The sequence below is a fragment of the Haemorhous mexicanus genome, chromosome 5, assembly GCF_027477595.1.
Source record: "Haemorhous mexicanus isolate bHaeMex1 chromosome 5, bHaeMex1.pri, whole genome shotgun sequence".
Classification (NCBI taxonomy): domain Eukaryota; kingdom Metazoa; phylum Chordata; class Aves; order Passeriformes; family Fringillidae; genus Haemorhous; species Haemorhous mexicanus.
In genome coordinates, this window is record NC_082345.1 from 41,061,148 (window position 1) to 41,088,689 (window position 27,542).

At 38.9% G+C, this 27,542-nt stretch overlaps 1 protein-coding gene across 1 annotated transcript in view; it reads right to left on the reverse strand.

The window, feature by feature from the left end:
* Nucleotides 1-26,299, reverse strand: part of CNOT2 (CCR4-NOT transcription complex subunit 2) — an 85,712-nt gene extending 59,413 nt beyond the window's left edge. Inside the window, exon 1 of the mRNA XM_059846926.1 lies at nt 26,157-26,299. The gene's annotated coding sequence lies outside the window, so the exon portion shown is untranslated. The remainder of the gene's footprint in view (nt 1-26,156) is intronic.
* Nucleotides 26,300-27,542: the final 1,243 nt, after the last annotated feature.

Sequence of the window (27,542 nt, forward strand, 5' to 3'; positions counted from 1 at the left end):
GCAAAAAGGAACAGTAATCCTGAATGATCTTTTACTACAGATACTACCACTATTAACTTAAGTGGGAGAGACAGCTCTCAAAGCAGAACCACCATGACTTTGCAGACAAGTTCACCTCCTAGACTCTACTTAGTAAGTAGAGATGCAGAGAAATAGCCAAATTAATCTTCTAACTATGCAGATAAAATTAAGAAGAGAAAAAGAACTTGGAGTTTGTTCTAGCATCAGTTTCCCCTTTAACCACTTCATTAAATAAAATCACCGTTGTCTTTCTTTGCATACGTAAATCCAAATTACAACAATGGTTTCCATTCAGAAAGAGTCATCATATGATAATTATGAAGAAAAATAATGCAGGATTATTAATTACTAGCTTTGACATATTAATGGAGAGATAATCCTAAAACATGCAAATGTCTATATTTTTCTGTCAAGTATTCTTGTAAACAAAAATGAACCCTCTCTACTTGGTACCTTACAACCACATTCTTGTTCACTTGCACCGCACAGACAGCCTAACAATCCCAGGAGAACAAACCTTCTCAGTTCACCAGACTTAGGGGACAGAGGAATAACAATCCACAGATCAAAAGATATAAACAACACATACACATGTGTGTGTACATACAGATCTCAATGAAAAGGTCTCCCAACCAACTACAGATGTCAAAAGCTTTTCCAACTGGCAGGATTTAAAAAAAAAAAGTAAATATAAAACTCATAATGTAAGCATTCTTTTATCCCTCCTGTCCTGAAAAGATCACAAAGAACAATGGAAGAGTATTCAAATTCATAAAACCTAAGATAATACTCAGTTTCTGGCTAACCATTCAATTGCATTTCTCAACTGCTTCCTTCAAAATTCTTCATTAGCCTGTATGACTTGACAACTCCTTTTCATCTTTCACTTTTAATACCTCCACATATTGGACCTCTGACAAGATAACTAAAATCAACATATCTTATCTGTGCACACACTCATGTCTTTCTCTGTACTTGGGAGAGCATATACACTGAAGAGTTCATCTGGGTACTGAATTTCCAATGGAAAGACTACTTATTTTTAATAAAGATGAAGAAAAATTACAAAACATTCATTAGATTAGATTTCAGATTGCTAAATGGATAAAAAGGGGCAAGTAAATGTCACCGCAAAAACTCAAAAATACAGCATTACAAAGACAATGACTTGGTCCACATTGCACAGATGCAACAGAGGTTCCTCACAAAGAAGAGTGGTAAAAATGAACACCAGTAGTCTTCTTAGACAATACACTAGCAAGAAAATCTTAATGTGCTGTACAGGGAAAAGTATGAAAAGTAGCTAATTGATATCACTGTAATACTGAGCCATTTCCAGTGCTGAAATAACCCAAAATGAGAATAAACGTGCAGATGAAAGCAACTTCACATAGGTATGGTAAAAAAAAAAACCCAAAACCAAAACCAAACAAACAAACAAAAAAAAAACCCAAACAAAAAACCAAACCAAACCAAACCTAAACACCAAGAAAAAAGTAGTAACTCTGGTTTGAACTAGCATAAGTAAGTGTTGACAATGTCAGTGAAACTACACAATTTCTGTTGATACTACCTGCTTTTATGGTGTCATCTCTCTTCTGTGACTTGGAAATTACAGCTACCCAAACCATTATGCATATACCACTTATACCCAAACCAAATGCATATACCATTTATAGTGTTTTTCTTCTTAATAAAGATATTTCAAAATATCCATTGTATTATTTAAATCCCAAATTTTAATTAAAGAAATATTAGACCAATATTATCCTAAATCCAGAAGACATTAACTGCTGGAAAAATAAAAATGAAAAAAATATCTTCAGGCTTCCAACAATAGGCAGAAGCAAGTCCAAACAGGAGCATGGATATTATTTGAAAGAGCAACAAACTTTCTCACTGGTCTAAGGCAAACCTTGACCCTGCTGTGCTAAGGTGTTCAAATCACAACTCACATCATTTCAGCACAATCATAAACTGAATTGATATCTCAAGAACTATTGTCTGAATGGATAATAGAGATGACAGGTAGATGTCTACCTCACAGGTCCAAACTTCCCACTCAGGTTCCAAATCATGAAGTGACTGAGGCTTTTGCTAAGGTACTCAAAACATCCAGAGTACAACGAAAAGCAAACTCAATCCCTGACATGTTAAATTATTTTGTTTTGATGAATATCACGTGACTTTACAGCATTTTCTTCAATACTCTATACTGTAGTAATATATGCCATCACCGTCACCCAAAGACAGCAACCTCTTAGTCCTTCCACCTCACCAGCTACAGAAAAATGATGTAACATTTCTGTTTCTCTGGAATGGACAACTAAAGTGCAAGACCTGTGAATCCCATCATAGATTAAATAGAACTAATGGTAATTAAACTTTACATTGGAAGGAGAAAGCTATTTTGAAAACAACCCCAAGGACCTTAATCCAGGTAGCAGGACAAATTACCCCAGTCAGCTGTATCCAACTTAATAGGACATAGGCAAAATTTTAGGGCACTGAGCCTCAAGTTTAGTCTTCCATTGAGAAGGGAAAAAAAAAAAAAAAAAGATGCTTCAAGTCTACAATATAGTTTCTTGAATCTCAGTTAAGAGAATCCTATTTTATTCCCACTGAAGGAGACATCATCACCATACCTTAGTGCTGTAAAGAAGTCAATCAATCAGGTATTTTACTGTTAGCAGATCTGCACCACTAAAAAAATACAGATACTTCCTCTCTGACACTCACTTCCATATTTCCATTGCAGTGTCTTGAAATCAAGAAAGACACCAATTAATTTCCCAAATGGCCAAGGGAATGGCCAGTCACAAAGCCTGAAGGAAAAGGGAGAGGAGAAGATGAAGGGTTCAGAATAAAATTATTTCATCTTTCTCCTCCTTTTTGATATTAGAAAAAACAGGCAATTAAAAAATCCTCTCTCTCTGTAGTGCAATGAAATTTTATACAACAAAATTCCACAGTGACTCCAGAAAGACAAAGGTAGTGACAAACTGTAGGACACGTACGAATGATAAGACTTGTGGCTAAGTGCATCAAGATCAGGAGAGTTTGTTGTGGGTTTGGGTTGGTTGTCTGGTTGGTTCTCTGGGGGTTTTTTCACTTTAGAGAAAGAAAACTGCTGGCAGGGTGGGCAATATGGGCAATATGAACCTGCTGGGACACCTACAGCGACAGCAAACAGTGAATACAAATGGGTCAATAGAGCTAGAGGTGAAGCTTATAAAGCCTTCGACTGTGACTATTTTTCCTCATGTCTGAAAAGAAAGTAAGGAAAAGCTGTAGCCAGGATCTCCAAACACTGTAAAAGTCACCTTATTTGGGAAAAAAAGCCCCTAAAAAAAATAGAAGAGTCAAAAGAAAGGAGGCTGTCAGCTAGAAAACCTGTCAACATGAAACCATCTGTTTTCAGGTCAAACAATGCAGGCAGATCTTCTACAACAGATACAAGTGCATTGGCAAAACATATTCCTGCCTATCCCTAAACTCTAACTATTAAAATTTCTCTGACTGTGTCAGGACAGCCAAACATGAAGGCAACACCAAGAATATCCCCCTAGAAGGCTAGAACTCCTGACATTTCTTTCCTGCAGCCAAAAGAACAGAAATCAGCAGTGAAGCAGGGCTGTGCTTCAGCCATACCTGCAGGTAAGAACAACCTAGCTACCACACAGCATCTGTGAGGTTGCAGGATGCTTCCCTTTTCTGTTTCTAATACACAGGCCATTGCCCTGCCTTCAGCTAAATACTGGAAGCAAAGCCATTATCCTACTAACACCTGGGGACTGTGCTCTCTCTGATAGACAAAGATGACTGTAGACTTGTACTGTATTATAAAGTTACTTCATTCCCAGATGATGCAGGAAAGAGAGATCCACCACTGTGCCCCACAAATCCGCAGCCTGGAGCACATGCCCAGACAAGTTAAATAAGCAAGCATCCATCTCATCTCCTATTGAGAAGCTTTTTCACCTTGCCACCATCTTTTGGCCCTGTCCTACAATACACAGAGCTTGAAGAGACCACAAAGCCACTAACACAGATGCCAATGACAAATAGGGCAAGTAGATTTAAAGGCCAGAAACTGCAAGTAAAAAACTGCGCAGGTCAAGGAAAAACAAAAACAGCCAAGTGTTGTCAGTAAACAGGGAAGGGCACCAAGAATACTCAAGCTAAACACCACTTACAAATAGAAGCAGTCTCTAATTCAAATAGTTGTGAGCATACAAGGATCTCTGTGTGAACACCTACATGACTCATGTCTCAAAGGTAAAGCACTCTTCACATCTGTTAAAAAACCTGCAAAAATAATTTTTTGTTTGTTCAGTATAGTTAAAGGAGTATTACATTCAATTAGATGTTTGGGCAAATAAGTAAACAGGTTAACCTAAGTATTTGTCCAACTGTTTTTTGCAGGATCTAAGCTCCAGCTTTAGAGCACATACAGCGTTTGGCACAATGTGTGCAGAAAGAGAACCAAGACAGTCCCAACAGCAACAACCCAGCCCCTCGACACCGGAAGTTCAGCATACATCAACAGCACTCATCTGCACACATCTGCAATACTCCTGCTTTTTTGTTTGAAATTGGTCAGTATACACCATTGCAGCTAAATCAATTAATACATTGAAACTGAATTTCATTCTATTTCATCTAATAGAGTCTCCAAGTTTTCTCCCACTTGATTCCTCAAGCATCATATATTTATGTGGAGCAATAAGCGCATGTCTGGGCTAGTCTAATCCAGTCAGGTACTGATGCAGATCCATTTTGTTTAATTTATTCAAACCACACAGCCCAAACATGGGTATATCTTTTTTCTCCAATTGCTCCATTTAACTCAACACCACAGTACGTTACCCCATGCATGTTTCAAGAATTTTATCCACTGATGGTTAAGTGGATATTAAGATAACTCTAAATGCCCTTATTTTTAGATTGTCAGTAGAGTAACTTTACAGTAATGCAGCAACAATATCAAAACAAAATAAAATTGCAATTCATGATAAACAGCTACATATCTCCTAAGTAGGACTCAGGAATACAAAGCTAAGGAGATATGCCTTCACCTTCAATATACACATACTCTGTAGAGAATCAAGAGCACAAGACTTCACTAAATACCCCTCGTGAACTTTACTAAACCATGAAACAGTGGTATATGCTCTTGTCAGCCCAGCTGGCAAACAAATGCCAAATCATTGAGGAAAGTTAATTCAAAATATCATTAGCCTTTTTGCTTGTTTGGCTTGAGAGCACTTTGCAGATCCCTGGTTTCATTCTTACAGGCCCTTCGTGGTTCATCCATGAATGTTGTGCTCTGCTCATGCACTCCCATCTGCCCAGACCAACCAGCGTACAAGGGCAACAACCTTGCCCCTGACGAGAGAGCAGACAGCACAAGATGCTCCAGGAGAACAGAGTAGCAAGATACCTTTGCTGACTAGCAAAGGTTTCTGCAGCAAATTGTAGCTCAGCAAGTGATATGCAGGGGGAAAGAAGTGTATTTGAATAAAGAAAAAAGGCCTCATGGTAAAGTATTCAAAAAACATTATTGGAAAATATCAACTTAAAACAAATTAGCAGTGCCCTTTCAATCACTCTTCTACTTTATTTTTACACAACATACTCTTAAGTGGAAATGCCATATACATAATGAGCCTCACTGAAGTCAAATCAGAAACCCACGGGTTAAATCAAGCTATGTTTAGTTAGGGATTGGAGTCAATCCCTCGCCAAAGCAAGTGCTTTTACACACAGGGAATTTTACTGATACCAAAGGACACAGATCATTTTAAATTAGGGTCAGAAAATAAAGCTGTATCCATACCCCTTTTTGTAAGGAGGGAAAGAGGGTTGTAGAACAGACTTTCAGCTTTCCCTTTGTTTTTCCCTCCTCTTGCTTTAAACAGACAGCAAGGGAGAAAAATTCAAGGAGAAAGATACAAAAAAAGTGCACCATTATATGTATCTGCCCCATAACAACATATCCTTAATGTGGAATTTCAAAAAAAGTTGGGTTTCACAGCACAGTCTCTTATAACTGAATGTTTAACTGAAAACTGTCCTTGGCCAAGTATACTAACAATTTAGACTCAACTGCTTATATTTAGACACCGGTTAACAGATAAAACAATTTAGCCTTTGCAGAGCACGTGTACTCCTCAATCAAAATTACAAAAATCTAGCTGCATTTAACATGGAAAATAAGCCTATAATTACTCCTTCCAGGGCCCATCCAGATTTTATACTCATTTAATAAGATGGAGCAAGGTAGTAGACAACTAAGCAAACTGCACATCTCTTGCAGCTGATTAGTGTCCAGGTTATTTTGCTTTTGATTAGAAAACACCTTTCTATTCCTGACTGGTAAATCCAAAGTACCTAGAAAAAACATGAAGTTTATTCATTTCATCTCTCATAAACCTGCTCAGTTCTCAAGTCAGTGAATGATTCAGGCTTCTGCTCTTTTAACTGGAATAGCTAAATGGCAAACTCTTTGGGTCTAATTATTGCTTCAGTATTGTCTATGCTACCCCACTCTTTCTTGATGGACCAGAACAGTAATCACACTCACTAGTTCACAAGGCACTAGTAACATTCAGATGGCAGGTAAAGGAAAAAAAATACTGTTTAATGTAAGCACAGATACATCTGAAAGCACAATGAGCTTGTAATTAAAACTGTGTCATTACATAGGCACTCATAAATGCAGCTATACTGAGCAATCCTTTATTTTACAATATATTAAGAATCATTCTTTTAAGGTAAGATACACTAGAACATTTAAGACGAAGTCAAATTTCATTATTACAAATGTTACTATGTATGCTAAATCCTTCTTCTGCAGTATTAAGCATATAGAAAGGAGCACCCAGAGATTATCCTGACTATATGCAATTAAGATTAAGAGATATGTATCATACAAAAGCATCCAAAAATGCTCCAAAGTCAAGACTAGAGATCATGATAGTTACACAGATTTAAATATAAAAATATATAGTATTTTTAGGAAGTTTTCCCAATAGTTTCATCCCTAGCTACCTCACACTCCAGTACTTCTTGCTACCCATTTGACAGCTTCTGTCCCTTAAAAAAAACCTGCTGGAACAATACAATAACCAAACAAGTATTCAAAGCCATTCCATGGCAAATCAATTAAAAAATAATGCTGGTATAATCTCTGTTCCTGTACATATCTGGAGTCTGAGTATGTTTTAAGTTACAATATCAATATGCAAAACATTTTTTAAAGTTCAACGCACTCTTCAAACAAAAAAGAACAGAACAAATTGAAAGATTTGAAAAAAGCATAATGTAACAGTTCATGTTTAATATAGAATATGATCAAATAGGTCTCTTCTTGAGTTTGCTTTTAGTCGACTTGAACACGTCTATATTCATTTTTGCTCACTTTGACAAGAGCACAAAGAGAAACTGAGACCAGGGAAAAAAACCCCAAAGGTCTCAGACAGCACCATTTAAACACTGAGAGCAACAGATTGCTAATACTGTAAGCCCCATTGTCCCTAAGACTGGGAACGAGAATTAACATAAGAGCTATTTTTTCCTCCTTTGCATATTATTGAAGAATCTCTAAAGCTAAAATTCTGCAGTGAATTTTTTTTTAGTACTGGACAGATCTTAACCAGCTGAGTGTAGTAGCACAAACGAAAGTTACAGGGAATTGCTAGCATATTTTGCAACTATGCAGAAGAGCAAATCCTAGGTTTATACTCTTTACTGAAAGGCACGAGTTCCCTCCTTCATTCCCTCACTATGGATAGAATGCAAAGAATGCAGCTTCTGTCTCCATTTAAAGTTTGAGAAGTGAGACAAACAGAACTTACTACAAAAACTGCTATTCTTAGCAAAATAAATTCTGTCAGTCTACTATAATGGATACTCAGCAGCGAAGAGCTCGACTTAGGACTTGCTACTACAGAAGTCTGGCTCCTGGAAACAGACACACTTGAAGCAAAAAGTAGTTTCATTGTTAGCAAAGTATCAGAAAACTACCTTTGGATAAGACAGGCATACAGATAAAATATGAACAAAACCAAATTAAAAAAAAATGCTGAGAGGCATGTAAGATGGCAGATTTGAACATTTTCCTCCACAAAGCTTAATTTTGCTGTAACTCATTTTGCAAATTCATCCCAACTGAACAGTTCTATTTTGGGTTTGTAGCTTACTAAGTGATATTTGTAAAAAGCTGAACTTATTCTGAAAATGGTGTGTAAAAGTATATGTGCAAACAGAAAAAGGCATCATATATAGAAAGAATTTCGGACTTCACCTCAACTCAGCCAATTTCAAATGGGTATTCTGTGAAATATCACATTAGTGACACCATGAGCAGACCAAAAAAAACTACCTTAGTTCAACAACATGCTTAAATTAATTGCCAAGCCAAGATCTTACTCCATCTATTAAATACTCCCATCTGTGACCTCCAAAAACCTCATTCTGTGAGAACCCCCAAGAACAGTAATAGCTTCCTAGATCATGCTTAAGCTGGAGAAAAACACAGCAAACTACCTGAAATATCTCTTTAGAGACTTGTTCCTCTTTTCTGGACGTAGAGGCTCTCTTTAATTCAGCTGCCTTGCTGGAAATCAGAGATAATTGTTAGAGCCTAAGGCAGTGCTTGCAAGCCTGTCTAGCAAGGAACAGTTTAAAAATTACTTTCCTCATTTATCAGAGCAGGCTCTGCCAACCAACTTTTGCACTGGTTCTCAGAGCAACCTTCCAGCCAGTTTACTGACCGGCCGGATCTCTTGGGTTTGTTTAGTTGCTCACTTCCCTGTCATACAGGTACCTGTGCTGGCAGACCATTGTTGGCCAGGAAGCATTTATGAACGCAGAGAAAAAATGAAGCACAAAGCTTTTGTGCTGGTAATGATCATAAATAGCTTGCTCAGACATGGCTGTATCAAAGCCATTGCTCTGCAGCTGGTATTTCACTCAGAAGGCTGACACCACAGAATATGTTCATATTGTTCTTCCATGATCTCTGTCTAGGGGAAACCAACATCTTGCATAAACGGTTTCTGTGTCTTGCTTCCAAAAGAGAAAATGTGACACTGTTCTGAACAGTCCACATTGTCCAAAAACTTAATTCCCACAATTTTTCTAAAATCTCTCCATCTAATGCTTTTTGTTCCTGTGATGGCTTGACGTTGGCTGGATATCGGGTGCCCACCAAGCTGCTCTATCGCTCTCGCTTCCCACGTGCACAAGGGAGAGAAAGATGGAAAACAACTCTAGAGTTAAGTCTGTTTATTAAACCTAAACCAGAAGTTTGCACATGCAGAAGCAAAGAGGAAAAAAAAAAAGCTTAACTCTCCACTTCCCCTCAGCAAGCCAGTTCCCAGGAAGGAGGACTTCAGCACCTGTATCAATTGCTGCAGAAGGCAAACTTTGTGAAATAACAAATATCACTCCCCTTCCTCCTCTTTGTCTTAGCTTTTACATCAGAGCTGACTTCATTTGGTATAGAAGGTCCTTTGGTTATTTTGAGTCAGCTGGCCTAGTTGTGTCCCCTCCCAGGATTCTGCCCACCCCCAGCCTACTGATGTGGGGGAAATGTTGGAGATACAGCTCTGATGCTGTGCCAGAGCTGCTCAGCTGTAGCCAAAACAGTGGTGTGTTATCAATCCCTTTCTAGCCACTGATGCAAAGCACAGCACTGTGAGGGCTGCTGCGGGAAAATGAATTCATCTCAGCCAAACCCACTACAACTGCCTGCAGAAAACACCTTTTGCAGGCTATAAATGATTAACACTAGCATTCTCAAGAAATGACAGATAAGTAAAAATAATTCTAAGAGACACAACTTATTCCTCTCTGCCCTTGGTGAGCTGCAAGCAATCAGAGAAACCACATAAATGAAGAATAGCTTAATAATAATAACAACTTCTAATTTATAAACCCTTAAACAGCTTTCAAGGGGCACACTCCTTACAGTCTTTAATGGCATCTGTTTATCAACTACGAGTACCTTCCAGGACACTGAAAGCCAAAAGATTCCAAATCTGTTCTCCTGCCCATAATTTGGCCACAGCAGTGGAATCCCTGGATCTGAACATTTACTTTTCACAACAACCCTATGGCAAGTTCCTTGGAGTTAAGTGAGGAAAGCTAGAGTTAACCTAAGTAATGTCTGTGTTAACCCCTTAACGGAGACCTTATTTACTTAATGGGTTAACAGAGACATTAGAGACAAGACCTTATTTAGAACGTCCATCAGGTCATTTTAAACATCCAAATAATCCAAAGTGTTCACTTAACAAAGGCGTACTTTGAAACAAAGAGAAGACAGTACTCTCTGTCTCCTATCTGGCCATAAGCTAAAGATATTTTTACATGGATATCATGCTTTTGATTTTGGTGTATTTCCCATAAGAAGGTTCTATAAGGAAGACATTCACTGAGAATTGCTTACTTAATTCTGCAAAAAAGAAAAATATGAGATATCCACAATCTCAAGTTATATTATCCCTCAAAACTAATCTATATGTAAAAATCCCAACTGTCCAATTTTGGAATATATACCTGATGGCATATCAGTTTAGAGTTTGCAACTCATGTTTGCAAATTAAGAGTAAACATAAACGCTTTCCTAAAGAATTAGGAAAAATTTAAGAAAAAAAACCCAGAAATCTCAAGAATTCTCTGTAAGAGGATGAAGACACATATAAACACACACAAAAGGAATCTTCACAACTAAATTTATTAACTACAATATTGAAAAACTATTGGTTTTAATGCTGGACATTAAGTCCACCAAGGCTGATACGTAATAAAACAGAAAATTCACCCTTTAAAAGAACTGACCCTTGAAGAACTTTCAAAACCACATGAAACATAAGTTAAAAGTTTTAAATGAAGTATGAAAGAGTGTCATGATCTTTTCTAATTAGTTTAGTTAGGTAAAAGCCCAAATGAAAGAAATTGTGTCAGTGGTTTACTCTTTTGAAGCACACCATGACTGACATTGTCAGTTACATGATGTACATGGGAGTAATGTATGCCTGCTGCCCTAATGGATGCTCTCTTAACCATTTATGTATCCACCTCTTTCTAGAAAATTTTATTTTTTCCATTACATTCCTTAATCATACAGAACTCTTTTTTTTTAAAAAAAAGTCAAGTAAATGTTTATAAGCAAGTCCACCAGTTTATGTAAGCCCATCAGTATCAAGCATATTTTCACAATTAGAAAGCCTAATAGACATTTGAAAGAACAAAAACATCAGAAAGATAAATTAACACTGATAAATCTCTGTATATTCCATGCTTGGGAAAAAAAATACAATTAAAAAAGTATTGAAAAAGCTGGAGAAAAATGTAGCCTGATTTTGAACTTTGTTAGGAAAAACTGGTGGCAAGTACTACAGCTCACTTTTTAAGGAGGTTTTACAAGCAAAGTCTGTACCTTGAGCTAACTTCATACTGTCAGCATGGTGGCCCAGTAGGGACCTTTTCATAATAGATCTCAAGAGAAGTGCACAAGAGAGGACACTGAGTCATTGAGGAAAAATTACTCATTGCAAACTTTTTATTATGAATGTTCTACTCCTAATCCAATTTATACTGTTCTGTTTCATTAAAAAGAAAAAAAAAAAACCACATGAAACTTTAACTTCAACACATTTTTTAGTCAAAACCAATAATCATTTATACATGCATCTGAAAGAAGAAGCACACACTGAGACTGCAAAAGCAACACCGCACATCCTTATAAAATTATACATCAAAAAAATTATCACATCTCTCAACCAAAAGAATCTAAATAAATTTTCAGAGGTACAAACTCTGTCTTTGTCAGACAAAGAATTTTGAAGAGGAACGATTCCAGAGGCACTGTGCCTAAAAAGCAGGCAGTAAGCAGTTCGTGAAGAGCCAGTAAACAAACCATAATTCAATACAGGCCCTTCACCAAGAAGGACAAGGACCACAATACAGGGAGGACAGGGTGGCAGAGAAGAAAATGTGAGTCCAGAACTGATCCCTAACAGGACAGTATGCTAACCATACTCCCTTTTGAGATCTTGATAATCACTACTCACACAGGCACATAGAGGCAGTCTTCAAAAAATGCATAATCCCACAGGGATCCTACTGACTATACATTGTTGCACAGAGTTTGGTTTTGGGTTTTTGTGGGGTTTTTTAAAGATTATTCAAAGGTTTCTCAATCATTGTTATACTGTAATTGCTACAGTATACCAGGTTTATTAGGGTTCTTATGCTTCAGCACAGGTCTAACAGCTCTACTGCCTATTTACATGGGAAGATTTTTACCAAAACCTTGGGTTACACACAGAAAACAACACCTGCATAATTAGAAAAAAATACCCCTATCTGAAAATTGAAGCATAAAAAGAGGAAGTTCAGCAACTCACAATGTCAGCAATTCACACATTTAAGTCCATCTTAGTGAAAATCTCCGATTATTATCTGCAACATATCTGCACAACATAAAGCCTGGCTATAAGTGTATTGCCACAAGCACAGTCTGAAAAGGAGGACAAGGGTACCTGTGACCTGTTATACACATTGCCCTAACACAGGTACTCTTTCAGGTATGCACATTCATTCACAGGGCAAATGCTCACTTCTGCTGTATGCAGGCACTTTCAAGGATACTCATACATCTTTACCTGGACTTGCAGAGGCCAACATGCCTACTTATTAGCCCCAGTTGAAGTCAGAAGACTCGACAGCAATAAAACTAAGTGGAGAAAGATATGTGGGATAAATCTGGATCTTACAGCTGACACTCAAAGACTTGCAGCTGAGTCTGGGTATTAAGTCTCACTTGTAAAACACAAAGTGGAGAAAATGAGTCATATATTCCTTAAATAAACATCTTTGCTATTTTCACAATAGTTTTAATGCAGGTGAACACACCAAATAAAACAAAAATCTTCACCTCACCTAAGAACGTTCATTCCTCTTGTAACAGTTTCACTTTTAATTGCTTCACCCTATTTCTCATGACATAATCCTCCTACACCCTTACACAGAAAGTATCTTCATTTACAACACAGTGGTAGTCATTCCTTAACCATGAAGTTACAGCTAAGAGCTTTCCAATCAATTTCTAAAAATATCAATAATCTTCCTATAGACACAACTTATCTCCTGAAGTGACACTTTCTTTTAGAAAAGAAAATTAAAAAAAAAAAAATCAAGATCACAAAAATACTTTTTCTAAGCATTTAACTCCCAAGCTGTTTTCTATCTGCCCAAAAGAAAATTTGGGCAGATAGCCTCTGTATTTTAAAGTTTGGATTTCTGAACAAAATCCTGTAATTTGAAGTTTAAGCCAACATTTCTAAACTAAGGATTTTAAAAAAAATTTCTACAGCTCCTCTTATGTTTCATGTTCAGAACAGCACAAGAAATTGCATGCACATGAAATGCACTTTAATCTGGGCCTTGTTTAAAACTGCCTTCAACTGCACTACTTTGGAAGAAGAAAAAGCTATGAAAACATACTGATTCAGTCTTACTAAATTAAGACCAACTTAAATTGTTACAGAAAGCACAGGCAGTAATATTGTATTGTATAGCAGTAGTCATTAAGACCCCATATTGTTTCACTTGGCCAAATTACAGAATGCATAAGACTTTTAGGACCAAACACAAGGTTTAACCATCTTTCGGGCAAAACTGATCAAATTTATTCTTTTTTAGAGCAGCTAATATAGTTCAACAGAAAAATATTTTTTTTCTATTTTTCAACAGAAAAATACCCCCCTCCAGCTGAAAGCATTTTAAAAATCTAGTCTGTTGGGATGCTCTAGTACTTGAATGCTGTGCAACAGTGACAAGTTCAGTATGCTCTTGTCTTAGGAAACCACTGTGCACCACCACAATGTAGACCTGCTCAAATCTGCTTCAGCTGCAAGGCTCTGCAAGGCTCTGCATGGTCTCACGTGCTACACTGAGACCATGCAGGCTCTCTGCTGATCTACAACAGCATTCCCCTTCTTGCACAGGACTTCTGTGCAATGGTGTGGATGCAAGCTCAGCCATGAGGTAGCTAAGGACCTGTCATCCTAGGACTGAGAAATGCTTGTCATTGTCTTAAATACCAGTTGGGTGCTATCAGGAGAATAGCTAGAACACAAGGGAGGAGGAAACCAGAAGAGGAATTGGAGTTCAGAACAGGAACACAAAAAGAAATTGCAGAAAGACAAAGACAGATGTGTAAGGTGCTGATGGGTAGACAGAGAGCTCCAAAGACCCAGACACTACAGCATGCAGAGCCTCAGATCCTGGACCCACCCCTTCTGGATTTTACCATTATTTTGTTCAATGGACCAGAGACCACTGTCAACATCTACCTCTATCCTCTTCTAATTAATGACACAGAAATTATAGAGAGAAAACATGTCTAGCTAAGATGTTTAAATGCCACATATGTAAACCAATTTTATGTCTATCCATAAAGGTTTGCATTTTCTTTTTTTTTTTTTTAAACAATGCTGAGAGAGCCACCCACAGATTTTTACAAGTGCCTTCTGCTTGAAATATTTCATGAGTCTATGGAGAAGCATTAACTATTCACAGCTGCAAATTAATGAAAGTATTTATGTTATGAAATCCTAAGCCAGTGTCTCAGTTTCTCTACTTGTAATGCATGCTTCTCATTTCAGTGAGGCAATATAAAAATATAGTTTTTCAAAAACATGAAAAATTTCCCTTCCATGAAACTGTAATGAAGAAATTGGAGAAAAAAAATTAATCCTGTATTTGCCTATAATTTTGGATAGCATGATCTGAAAAACGGGATTAAAAAAGAAAAACCTCAGTGTGAGAACACTATGAAACCTCTCTAACCAATGGGACCAGAGTGCTCTGCGGAAAACATTATTTGATTAAAAAAATACTGTGTAACAGTGACATGTAGATGGAACCTGAGTTAAGATGGGAAAGAAAGCCTTCATTCCAGAATTCCTTGAATTCAGACTCCCTTGCGTTTGCAATTTTAATGGCCACTGAAGCAGGGTTTTATGTACTGAGGGAGGGGTTTGTTTGCAAGAAAACTTCAAACACCCATTTAAACAGTGACCTATATCCCTCTCAGTTTATGAACTGAAAATTAGACAAGTCTGACATCACAAGACAAAAACTAAGCATCGGGAAGAACAATGAGGTAATCCAAAACATCACGTTTCAATTTTAAATTGCGGGAGAAGAAAAGAAACTCAGTGAAAAGAAGTGATGAAAGAGTAAGAAAAGCACAAAAAAACCCAAACAAAAACAAACCAACATACCGTAAGAATACCAAAGGCAAAAAAAGAGAGGCATTCTGGGAGTACAGGAGATAAAAAAAGGCTACCTGGAGTGTCTTGCAGTTTCCTAAACCCCTGTCTTCAAACAAAACTTTAGTTCTCAGCATAATGTGCCTATATTAACACTGGAAAGCCTTCACGACTTGATGGAACAGAGCTGCTCCTCTCCAGGTTTATGTACTAATGCAACTCAAAGCTTCTCACACTAAATGTAAAAATTTTAAACTTCAAATAGTTAAGATTTTAAAGTATATTTTATATTAAAGAACCAATATGTGAAAAATATGACCATATCAGTAGTGTTGCATAGATTTCTATCACTTCAAACCTCAAATTTATATTAGATTCTCATAACAGATGTGTAATTACAAGGTTATCACTAGGAGTCCCATTCTTACTCAAGGACACATTTTCATCAGTAATGCTGCCATTTATAATTCTGATTTTTTGCCCATTTTACTTTGCCAGTTTGGCAGTTTCCACAGAAGTCAGACTGCTATCAGGAGCAGGACCTGGCGATGTTTCCCAAGAATGACAAGGCCTTGCTACTAGCAGATGTCTATCTTGTTTTAAGACAGCACCCTTACCACCCATACCCTTATCACCACTGGAGTCTCACCCCTGAGAGAAAAATAGAGAGGAGAGAGAAAGAAAAGAAAGAATTATACTGTGGGCAGAACCATGGCAGCTGCATTCATACAGAAGAAGCACACCACGAAAGGGAACTCTGTTTAGCAAACCAAGGCAAAATTTGGTATGTCTTCTGGGTTTGACACTACAAAGCATGAGGGCAATGAATTAAGCAAGACCGTTTTCATTTTTTTTCCTGTTTCAGTATTAGTTTAACATTGACAACTGAATTATTTTGAATGGTCTTCATGCATAACAATTTCAGAAGCTTACCTTCTAAGCAAAATCTGTCATTCTCTGTAGTATTATACACTTTTTTCTTTTCCAGTAAAAACAGTCACAGACACTTTAGAGTGTCACTACAATTATTAGTGACTATGAGCTTTCACAGAAAACATGTTCACTGCCAAAGTATTCATATTTCAGAAGGATCAAAACATACCCACACAATTTTATAGCATGCCATAGCAAGGGCAACATTAGAGGGATGTGAGCTCATTCTGACCCTGTATTAATCAATAAAATAGACTATCCATTCATTCTATAAGCTGCAAGTCAAAAAGGCAGATATTGAATAAACCTCACATAAAACTTCAAAGTTTTGCTTAATTAGACAGGAAAGGGAGGTTATGCCATCTTCCACAAAACTCTGAAGCTTTTAATAATAGCAAGTCATATGATGAGTGAAGGATAAACACACTAATTTCACAAATATAATTTATACTAACAGGACAACTAAGTAAAACTTTACTGTTTAAAGTAAAGTGTGTACTGATTCTCCACACCAAAATAAATGGCACATTCTTTTCATTAAACTCCTCTCACTTAACAACCCCCTTTGAACCTGGTGAAACCAACGTTTTCCTGACACAGCCCTACTCAAATCAGGCCAAGAAGGCTCAGTGCAGGACCTACTTCACGTTAGCAGTCTTCTCTTACCAGTGAACAAACAGATGACAGACAGCTGTGGTGAGCAAACTCTGGGATTCACTCTTGGAAAAAAAAGGACTGGGCACAAAAATGCTGAAATACACAACCAATACATTATTCTTGCATTTGGCTCCCTGGACACTTACTCAAGAAAAAGAGGAAATAATACCAGACATAAGAGAAGAACATATTTGCTGTAACAATACTGCATTTCTTCTCTACAAGCACAGCATTAATGACAGGCTAGGTCTGGGCTGACAGACCAGGATCAGAACAACATGGCATGGTCAGCACACCAGAGGCTCTTCCTCTCTGCAACACTTCCCTCCCTTGGGCATCTTCTCCTTGCCTATCAGAGGTGTGTGCCTGCTCCACCAGGGCCCAGGCACAGTCTCAGCCTTTCCATACAAAGAACAAAACCTATACATGTAGAAATGGCACACATCTAACTACCTGAATATGTGTATGTGCTGTTTCACCTCAGGATGGAAAAAGGTAAACCATACTTTGCCAAGGGTAACCCTAACACTGAAGCTTGGGCTTCTGGTGTCATAAATGCCAAACTTTACATTTTCAGTCTTTCCAGATTACCTCCATAGTTGACAAAAGGAAGTCTGAGGGCTGACAGTGCTTCCCAGCACCAAAGTTATGGCCTAGATATTGCTAGAAAATAAAATAATTTGAATTGTTCAGATAAAACAATCATTAAAAGCATCTACAAACATCTCATTTATTGTTAAAGATGCAACCTAATCAAGAGATTACCTGTTTGTTTAGTTTTACAAGTATCTGTTTCTTCAGATCCCTTTGAATTCATTCTTCACTGAAGTACCAGATCTCTCAGGGAAAAGAGAAGCATTTTGTACAGTGAAGCATTTGAGATGTCAGTAAACAGCACTATAGAAAATTAACTTTTAGAGGGACACTAATAGAATAAAGAATGGTTGGCTCTGTTTTGGCCTCAGACTTTGAGATGAACTTTCAATCCTCTACTCTGAAATTTCAGCTGTGCCCCTAACATAAAAGCACAGCACCTGCTTCAAGCAGTGGTGAAAAATGAGAACCAAGTTACTCAGATAAAGCTGTAACTCTTGATAAATTTGATTTCTGTCCCTTATTTACATATGACAAGTTTGTTCTGTACAGGTGTCATCCTATCAACAAGACACGATGCATTTTATCATCTAATTTAATGTTATTTGCAGCCTGAATTCAACAAGCATGAGAAAAGCCAGATTAAAGAGATCAAAACATTGCTAAGACTACAGCAAGAGGTGTACAAAAACTAACAGAACAGTGTAATTTGATCATAAATGTCACCCTTCTTTGCAAGAAGGTTTCGAGTTTGCCCTCAAAGCTGCATTAATATGATTAACATCTTGTTTTCATGTCTGCAGCATCCACAGACTTTCAGAACTCTTACAATTGCAGTGCAGAGCCAAATTAAGTGAGAGCTCTGAGAAGGTGCACATACCCATAAGCAGGAATCCACAAAGCTTCTTTAGGGAAACAAATGTCTACTGAACTAGGTAGTACCTTTCCAACTGTTGTTTTGCTCAGATATGCAGAGGAGTAACATACTTCACCGTGCACACAGGATACCTGATATTCCTAAACTACTACTCATTCCTAAAACAAAGCTACTCTTTGCTCCACTGACAGAGAAAGTATTTCAGATGTAAATACCCACAATCAAAAATCATGTAGGATGTGTTCCACTTCGTACCAGTGGGGATGAAGTCTCTAGGTGCTAACAATACAAGATGTGTTACATAAGACTATGCACTTATTTTTAGAAGTGCATTACAAAATTAAGTACTGCACTGGAATCTGTTGCAGAGCCATGGACAGTTGCATCAATATGCACAAAGAACAACTGCTCAGCTGGAGCAGAATATTAGGTTTGATTCAGACTGAAGCTCTCTCCTGACAGTCCCAAAAATACTAAACCATCTGAGGCAAATTTAACTTACATTCAGTAGACAAAGAAAAAACAAAACAAAACACAAAAACCCTACTAATCATAAAGACCTTTGCTATGAGCAGAAGAATTAATAAAAATTAGTTTCTTAAAGATTTGTTCTGTTTCTTAATACTTAAACCATGATAACCCTCAACTTCCTTCTTTTCCACATCTCGCTGTGACCCTCCCCCCACTTCAGGGGAGTTGTGGTGCAGACACTCAAAGTCTGCCTGTGTTTACAGGATGCTTAACCAGCTGCCATCCTAGCACATACATACCCATAGATCATGTCTGACTATTTCTTTTACAAGAAGTTGCACTAATCTGAAATTCCTTCCTTCACCTAGACACAATTTTATGAGGTCTGTAGGACCATAATTCGAATCTTAATTTCTCCTTCTCATTTGTGTTTCCACACAGAAGCATTTTTATATAAATTCAGTTAAATGCTTAACTTTTGAGTTAACCCAAAGTTGGGTTACATATATCTGACTTAATTTAAAATTTTATGTTTCTCACAAGCATAAATTAATCCATGGAGCACATTCCACTATGAACAGTTTATTCATTTACTGCCACCAACAATTTACTCATTTGCAGCCTCTGCTACTCCTCTCCAGGCTCTCTCCTAAGTACGTTAACACCAGGGCGTGTGAAGTACCTTTAGTCTACAAAGTTTTAAAATACACTGCTCAAAATGGTTTTGCTTTAATAACTGGACACAGCAGATGCAGGTATTCATTAGTACAGAAAAGGCCAGCAGCTGGACACTGGAATACATTGTTAAGGGGAAGTTAAAGATGCCTGCTCTTAGTGAGTCACACCTGGTTACCAACCAGACCTACACTTGGCCATCCCAGTTTTCAAGACTTGCTAAACTCTTGTTATAAAATCTAATTCAGACTAGTTTAAAATTGAATCTACCTGTGGATTGTAAAAGAAATGCCAGTTAGCTAAAAAAAAAAAAATCCTTTAAACTAGCTATATGTTTTTCAGAGACAATAAAAGATTAGGATCACAGCTAATATAGAGTTTGCAATTCCTAATTAAAATATTAATCCAAATGAAAATACTATTGCCATCGAACATATACTGCTGGTATTCACAATATACACTGACCTAAGCTTAGCTCGAAAGAGTACCAAACTTCTGAAAACTAACTTTTATCCTTGCAAGAAATTTTGAAAGTCCTTGTTCCATCATAGAGGTCTCGCAACATTTACATTCTTGCCTAATTAAACTTGTAGGAAATTGGGGGAAACAAAACATGTATTTACTGTCCAAAACAGATCATCCTGAAATTTCCAAAAACAAAACACAAAACATACACAAAAGAAAACCCAAAAAAACTCAAACAAGCGAAAAAAAGAAGAAAAAAAAAAAACCCAACCAAAAAAAACCACACCACAGTAGCAAAAGAAACCTGAATTCCTGAATTTACTTTGACTTCCACCATGAAATAAAAAGTGATACTGACTTATTCTTATGTGTAATGCTGATCTTGATCAATTTCATCTTACAGGAAATGTGCATCCACATGCAGAAAATAAGCCAACAAATTAAGATTTCAACATAAGGTACCTTTCTACTTTATGATAGTGCTTTTGACATGTTAGGAAAAGTACACCACACAGCAAAGTATCAAGACCAGTACCAACACTGCAATAAACAATCAAACATCTCATTTAAAAGATTTTTGAGTCGAACAGTTTTACAGATGGACACAGTATTGTAAGGTACTTTAACATTCAGAATTGCTCATCGTCTTCTCAGTCTTTCAAAAGTTGACATTGCTTAGAGCTGATTTCTATTTGAAAACTTTTCAGATTTCCACTTCTCCACATCACAATACACGGTACGAACATTCAAGAGATGACATTCTTCTATACATTTTTTTTAGCCTTCATGCTCATTACATAAAATATGTGCTTCACAGCTATTTTCCTATTTTATAACTTTTTCAAAAAATAAATATTTATATGCAACAAGTACTTTCTCACAAGCCTCATCACTACTGAATGGTAAAAGACTTCAAGCATATACCCAAACAAGTCCCCTACACAGCAGAGCAACAGAAGGAGGGTTGGCAGACATTTTTTCCATCATTATAATTCTCCGGCTACATTTCCTTCGCAAGAGTAGTTTTCACGATTCAAATAAAAAATGCTTACAAGGAATAGTCATTCTGCCCCAAACAATGCAAGGTTTTCATAAGCTGGAAGGGGAAAAATACTATTCCATTGAAGCTCAAAGCAAAAACTCACACAGCCATATAGACAGCAAGACAAGTACACAGTTCACTGACACAAGCATTAGCTGCTCATTTTACACCAGGACAGGCATTTTCCTACAACCCTTTGACAGAAAAGATAATATATGATATTACATTATCATTATTTGTGTTACAAAGACAGCTTTAGAAAAACTTGTTTGCCAAGACATTGCCCACAAATCTAAATGTTAACGTTTTAAAATTAAAAATAGTTGGCCATAATAAGTCCAACTGCCTCTTTCTGGTACATAAAAACTCCCTGCTATTATTTCCAAATGCACACATATTTCGATTGCAATGAAAATATTGTGGACATGCCATTCTGAAACATGTACAGACAAACCAGACAACTGCCACCTACTGAACTTGGTATAGAGCCATTCTGGAGGGGTTAACATTGTTTTTACTAACCATATGTACTAACTGCTACTGACACGTGGTTCCACAGAAGTCCTGAACCAGGCAAATGAAACATAGGAAACCGTTATCCTCTTACTACAGAACTTAGCTATGAATTGATTAAATGACTTACCCAGAGTAACCCATCACTTCAGTAGGTAACTCACACAGAAAGCATGGTCCAACTCAGCCCACTGGATTACTGTCTGCTCAGCAACAGCAATGCAAAGTTAGAGTTTCCACTTTACGTACCACAAAAACAGCAGCCTTTTACACCAGTTTTCAGTTTAATAAACTACACCTTTTGATTAATAACTTGACCACAGCAAGCTATTTTCAAACATCATTGATCAATCTCAAGCACATAAAAAATCTGAAAGCAGGACTTTAAAAATGCTTCCGAAGTTCAATAAACCAAAAAAAAACAATCGGGGAAAAAATCCCAAGTGATGTGGGGTAAAAACTAATACTTAAAAGTATCCCCCCATAAATTATCCCAAATCAAAAGGGAAACAAGAAGAAACAATGGTTTACTTATTACTGAATTTCTGATTAACAAGTCTTACATTTCAATTTAACAAGAGAGAGATGTGTCTGAAAAAAGTCTTCATTATAATAAAATTTTAACCTACCAGCATAATTTGAAAGGAATCCTCCTAGGAAATGTAGAGTTGTGAAATTATACATATTAGCACTGTAAAAAGCAATCAGATGGCAGAGTAACCAAGACAGGGGGAAAAAAATAATGCCTACTTTTCTGTAATTCTACTGATAACCAGTGCTACAGCACAACAAATTAAGAGTTCTCAGTAACCCCTTTGGACAAGAACCACTTACACCTTGACTTGGAGCCCATTACACAACCAGAGCAGATGAACTAGCGCACACCACCACAATAAAAATATTCTATTTTATTAGAGTATTAAACATGAAAGCTAAAATATATATTATAAGCAATATGAACATTTTATGGCTGGGTTTTTAGGTTTTTTGTTAGTTTTTTTTTTTTTTGTTGTTGTTGTTTTTGTACACAAACACAAAAATATTTTCAATCCTATGTAAGAATCTCCTGTTGATTAGCACAGACTATGTGTGGTATATGCACACCTGCTCCAAAACCAAAATAATTCCACAAGGACATTTTAAAATATCCTACTGTGCAGTATTTTCATTTGACACAATTCTTCCTACACTATTATAATGCTCAATAAAAGCATAGTTAGCTGTCAAAATACACCATCCATCCTGAAAACTCATGCACAAAGTTAACCATCAGCATGTAAGCAGGGGCTTTAAGTCAATGGGGCTACACACAAACTTTCAGGTTTCCATACGTTCAGGTGTTCTTTTCCAGGATCCAGGAACTTGGGGCCAGGAGACCAACACACACAAACACAGCACCTATGTGCTAAAGCTTATCTTAGAAAGAAAAAAAAAAAAAAAAAAAAAAAAAAAAAAAAAAAAAAAAAAAAAAAAGGGGGGGGGGAAGGCCAATTCTACTCAGGAAAGACAACTGAAACAACTTCTTGAATTGCTCAGTGCAGTGCGACTGAGACATAAATTTAAAGCAAATATATTAGCAGATTTCTGCTGTCTGGCAGAATGCTCACATACATTTTTTTACTTATGTCTCAAAAGCTCAGATAAAGCAAAGTTAACCTAACTTCAACTTCTATACTTTTGTCAATCCTTGAAATTTACATACACACTGTATTAAGAGTATTTTTAAATGAGAAAAACTGGATCATTTACAGAGCGATCATTTAAATCTGTTGTAAAAATACCAATTTGACTTCCTAAGGCACTGTACTTCCATAGAAACTGGCAAAGGGCTTTCTATTTAAGCTTACATTTATAAACACATACAACAAATGCGGCAAATACTCTGCCACGAATTTAGGAATTTTTCTTTTTTTTTTTGTTTTTAATAACACATTTTCAGGGTGCCTTTTATTCAAGCAAATTATAGTTTTAAGAGAAGACATAATTTTAAAAGTTAGATACAGGGGTCTACTTCCTTTCGAATAAAATTCTGTATTTGGTGCACTTTCTATACTACCTCGTAGGAAAACAAGCCATTCAATATTTTGCTTTAGTTTCCAGATAAAGTCAGAAAGCCAAGTGACAGAAACCTCTGTTTCAATTCAACTATGGTGCATTTTTAAGTTCTACTCACTTTCTGAGCTCATAAAAAGATGGAGATGGAAGATATTTTTGAATAAACAAAGTTATGATACAAGGCCCTTTTAAAACCATAATGAGGTTACAACTTAGCAATTACAACACTTCAGACCTTGCATTAATGTGAATATTAGGGTAATTTTTAAGAAAGCTACAACAAAAGCTTAAAAAGCAATAATGTTCCTGATTTCAAAGCTAATCTCTATCCAGACAGAAATGCACTTAGAAATATAAAAAATACATACTTTCTGAGATCTATCGGACTGCTGAGGGCACACAGAATTTTCATATGAAGCAACTAAGGTAAAGACCAAGATTTTCAGGTGGAAACAGACACTTATGGGAAAATTTTTTAGCATCAAACTTCAGGACACACTAACTGTCCTATTTTTTCCACTAAATGACAATTATCTAAAACTAGATTCTGTTAAACAGAATTCAAATCTGTTTTTTAATATAAAATTCTGGGGTTTCTTTATTTTCAGTTTTTAGCCAAGGTCTTTCATTTCTTGATAGAACTGACACACAAATAGGTTGCAACAACAATGACTACTTTGACAGAAATATTAAGTCTCTAGAAGAGATGTGTAGACAAGGTTTATCTGTTACTACACTCTTAGCTTTATCAACAGCTTCCTGAAAATGAAACGGAAACACACTTGCAAGTCAAGTCAGTCAGCTCTTGATAAGTGAGTATTCAAATCCCTTTCTAAAATCAGAAGCAGTCAACACCTTGAAGTTCAGCATACCAGCTGAATACTCAACATAAAGAACAGTGGAAGTGGGGGACAAAAAGAAGAGGAAAAAAAGGCATGGGACAGATACACCATGTTCAAGTTCACAAAATTTGATCCTGTGAGCTATGTTCTATTAATGTGTCATTTTAAGAGAACTTAAAGTACATCAACACATACACAACAATTGTTCCAGATCCAAAGGAAGACACCTTTGCAATATAAATTACTACAATTACTTTGCTCTTGTAGGTCTTCATAGGTTTAACAGTTTGAAACAAATTCAAGTTTCCCAAAACAGTTTTCCAGTAACAGATATGACAGCAGGTTTGATCATCTTAGTCTATCTTTCCCCAGCTGAAGAGTTAAGACTAACAGCCAGTCACCAGCACCAGATGCTGCTTGTGTTCAGGCATACAGGAGTGCCTCCTTAACACACTCAAGTCACACAAACACATATATATTTATGAAAGATACACAGAAAGTTCTTCTCCTCCTCGGGGATATAACAGTGCAAAGTTGGAAACAACTTTTTCCTTGATAAAAGAGACAGCAGAAATTAAACATGCTTGTGTGAGGTTTGAATAAGCAGCAGAAGCAAATACCACCTTGCACAAGCATATTTTAATTCTCCCACATTACAGAGCCTCCAAAACAAAGTTACTTATAACTTCACCAAGAAAAAGCCACTCTAAAACCGAGAATACCCATTAGTTGGTACCTTGTTTTCACCAGGAGCTAACTAGACAGCTAACACTGACACTTGCATCCTTCCCCACCACCCAACTGTCCCCCTCTTATCCCTAACCTGTCACCCTGCGCCACCTCCTCTCCCAGCACGGGTCAGGTTCACGCCAGAGCTTGTCATCGCCGCCCAGGTGGGCAGGGGAAGGTTGGATCCTTCCTCCGGCGACGGCGCTCTGTCCCTTTCAAGTTTGTTTTACAAACACGTCCGAGGGAAAGCCAGAACCTGTTTACACACCGCCTTAACCACCGCCAGGAGGAGAGTGAAACAGGCGCAGGCAAAAAAAAGGAAAAAAAAAAAAAAATAATTTTTGAACCGAAAGCCAGCCAGCAGCACCCCCGTCTCACCCCCTTTCTCCGCCCGGGGCCCGCGGTGCAGGCCGCACGGCCGCTCGGCGGAGCGCGGGGCCGGCGCAGCCCCGGCCGTGGGCGGCAGGTTCCGCTGCCCCGGCGCCGGGCCCGGGGAAGACGGCGGGCGGGGGCCGGGCGGCCGTGGAGCCCCGCGGGGCCGGGCTCGGAGGGACGGAGGAGGCCTGGGAGCAGCCGGCGGGGCGGCGGCGGGAAGAAGCCGTTCGGGCGGGCCGGGCGGGCCGAGCGGGCCGCAGGGCGAGCTGCCAACGGCGGCCGCAGGGATGCGGGGCCCAAACACCGCCGGGCCGCGGCCTCGCCCGGCCCCGGAGCGGCGCCCGGGGGCCGCCGCCGCCGGCAGCCGCAGAGGAGGGCGGGGGACGGCAGGCCGGCCCGGGCCTGCGGCTGCGCCCCCGGCTCGGGCGCCGCGCGTCCCCCCCGCTCCCCCTCGGAGACAAAAGCAAACGGAAACCCGGTGGGGCGGCCCCAGGTCCACCGAGCCCCACTGAGGGCCGCGCCGCCGCCCGGGCCTCCCACATCGGGCCGCGGCCGGGACGGCGGCGAGGCCCGGGTCGGCGGCGGGGCCGGGGAGGGGCGGCCGGGGCCGGACTCACCGCATGAATTTTCTTGTCCCGCGAATCCAAGATGGCTGAGTATCCAGCACGGAGGATGCTGGGGGAGCAACCTTTACCCTCTGACCCGGCCGCCGCCGTGACCCCGCCGCCGCTCGTCCCGGCCGCCAGCGCCGAGGGGCGGGGGCAGCGCCGCTGCACCGCCCGCAACGGCCCGGCCCTGCGGAGGGGCTGAGGAGGAAGGGGAGGAGGAAAGAGCAGCGAGGCTCCCTCGGCTGCGCTCCCTCCGCCTCCCGCGGGAGACGCGGCCCAGTGCTGGGGGCAGGGCCCGCAGGCCGCGGGGCTGCCGGATGCTGCCGCTCTCCGCCGCCCCACTGAGACGCTGCTGGCCGGGGACGCGCCCGGCTCGGATCCCGTTCTTTGAGGGGAGAGGGCGGCGCGCAGGCCTGGAGCGCCGGGCCAGAGCGGGGCGTGGGGCTGAGCAGGGTCAGGGCGCAGCGGGGCTCCCCGATTCTCCCCTCGCCCCTGCACCCCAGGCGCTGCCGGGGGCCTGTGGAGACCTACCCCGGGTGGACGCGCTCCCTTGGGAAGCGCCCCAGCTTCCAGAGGGGGCGATCTATCCCCCGTGGCCCTGCTCTGTCAACTCCCTTTGGATTGCAGAGGGCAGAAGGAACGGCCTGGCCTGTCTGTTATCCTGTGGAGGTTTTAGGTCAGGAACGACGTTGGGGTAAATTGTGTCATTCCCATTTTCTCCGCAGTGTGATAGCAGTGGAGAGACAGGTCCAGCTATCTACTTTGTGTGCTAATAAAGTGGAAAAGTATTTACAAGATGACCCGAGTGGATTTTTAATTTATCGACCCTCAAAATGTGTGTTATAGCAGTGACTTAAATACAGCAAGTGCTGATGCACAAAACACTCATGCAAATAATCCCCTCAAATTCAATGAAACTGTCAAAGGTATAAAAGTGCCTGTGCACAAGTGTTTACAGGATGATGGCCAACATCACTTGTGAACTAGCTGCTCTGCTCCATCAAAAAAAACCAAAGGCAATGACACCATAGTTTGGTTGTAAAATCATCATGAAGTCTATAATTTCAAGCAAAGAGATGAGCAGAAATAGCAGGTTTCTTTCAATAGTTTCACATGTGTGCTTTCTTCTTGGGTTTGATTTTGAACCTCCAAACTGAATTTAGAATTACTGAAGAATTCAGTGAGTTACACAACACTAATATTTTATAGAAAAGGGTGCCACAGTAACAGGTTTGTCAACATAAATACGTTTTGAAGATAGACCAGTTTCTTAATGCCACCAGCTTTATTTGTGTGATGAGAGCAGCTGCTGTGTCATTGAAATGAATGTGTGTATACACCATCCAGGAGAGCACCGCATTTTATTATTTCAATCAAAAACCTTTCCTTTGTGAC